This window comes from Triticum dicoccoides, chromosome 6B (genome assembly GCF_002162155.2).
Source record: "Triticum dicoccoides isolate Atlit2015 ecotype Zavitan chromosome 6B, WEW_v2.0, whole genome shotgun sequence".
NCBI lineage: Eukaryota > Viridiplantae > Streptophyta > Magnoliopsida > Poales > Poaceae > Triticum > Triticum dicoccoides.
Window position 1 is genome coordinate 665615085 of NC_041391.1, and position 1729 is coordinate 665616813.

General features: G+C 50.1%; 1 long non-coding RNA gene across 1 annotated transcript; it reads left to right on the plus strand.

Annotated features, from left to right (window-relative positions):
* The first annotated feature begins 334 nt into the window (after positions 1 to 334).
* On the plus strand, positions 335 to 823 carry LOC119322555. Its single transcript, XR_005155703.1, has 3 exons — positions 335 to 385; positions 525 to 587; positions 775 to 823. It is a non-coding gene; the product is annotated as an uncharacterized LOC119322555 (long non-coding RNA).
* Positions 824 to 1729: the final 906 nt, after the last annotated feature.

Consider the following 1729-nt stretch of genomic DNA (forward strand, 5'->3'; position numbering starts at 1 on the left):
GCCTCCCGCAGCCACATCGCCGCCGCCACCACCCGCCTCCCCACGCCGTCGGCGGCCAGATCCACCGCAACAAAGCCCCCTCCTCCCTCCCCAACGATGATGAGCACAAGCGGAGGGAGGGTCCGCCACCTCCTCTGGACAGAGACAGAGAGCGAGTGAATCCCCTCCCTCCCCCACTCCCGTGTTGTCTCCACTAGTAGCGCGGCTAGCCACTGGAGGAGCCGCCTCCCCTCCCCTCCCTAGGGTTCCGCTTCCCTCGCCACACTCCCATCTCCACCCCGTACCCCGTCCGCATCGCCATCGCTGCGCCATGGCCGACGCCGACGAGCTGGCCGCCGCGTGCCAGGACTCCGACGACGCCGCCGGCACCAGCAACCTCTTCCAGGTCATGCGCGTCGTCGATGACGCCGAGGCCACCATCCGCCACCAGGTCACCTCCCCGCTCCCCTCGCCGATCTCTGTTTCTCACCCCTGCCAATATCGCTCACTCACTCATCTATTATCCCCCTCCCACGCCACCGCAGCTTGAGGAGAACAGCCAGCTCAAGGAGGAGCTGATGCGCAAGACCCGGGAGCTCGACAGAATCGTAAGTCCATCCATCCATCCATCCCTACCCCGCCCGTTGCCTTGCCGATGCATTGTTTCCCCAAATCAAACCCACCGAATCTGGCAACTGTGCCTACCTGGCTATTACTACTACATATGTTCTTCGCATGTTCTGATATACTTAGAATTAGTACTGATACTAATGTTACTGTTATCTACTACCACAGATACAGACATAGTAGAAACTGTCAAATGCAAGTGGAAGCTACCGAGGTGTGCGGTGGTGTTAAGAAGACTCGGGGATATGATTAGTATTGGGTTTTGAAATGTATCTGGAAGGTCATCCCTTTGATCTTCTGGTCATATAAGGGTGAGGTGTAATGGTTAGTCATCAACCCTTTGATCTTCTGGTACGTAGAAACTGTCAAACTGCAGCATTTGGCAAAGGTTTGTAGAGGGAATATTGACAATACTAATATCTCTTTAGGTTTTAAGCAACCCATGGCTTATTCAGCACGGCAAAACTATCTATAGAACTAAAAAATGATGCGGACAATTGAAAAATCAAAAAGTCATGGATATCTTCATCTTCTTGGTCTATGCATTTATTATTGTGGCATTTAGATGCTTATTTCGTTGGTATTCCGTACTTCACTTTGCACCATCACTTGATAGTTGATACTACTATATACCACGAAAAATGCATCCCCATTTTCCTTTTCAGCAATGTTTAATGTTTGTATCTTAATCCTTTTTATGTCTTTTTTAGAAGACATGTGCAATATGTTTGACCATAATGAAACCTGGTCAAGGCCATCCTCTATTCACGGCAAAGTGCTCACTTACCTTTCACACTACTAGGAAAAGGCCTACTAATGGCGCATCGGTTTTGCCTACTAATGGCGCACTACCGGTGCGCCATTAGTAGCACGCCATTAGAATTTTTTACTAATGGCGCACCACTGGTGCGCCATTAGTATCTGGTATACTAATGGCGCACCTGGCAGTGCGCCATTAGTATGTAACTCCATGCGCCATTAGTATGCCTCCCGGGGGGCCATATGTAACCATGTGCTTTGTCACTAATGGCGCACTCTACCTTGATACGCCATTAGTATCCTTTGGCATACTAATGGCGCACTCTGCCTTGATGCGCCATTAGTATGAATATTTGTTTTTTTT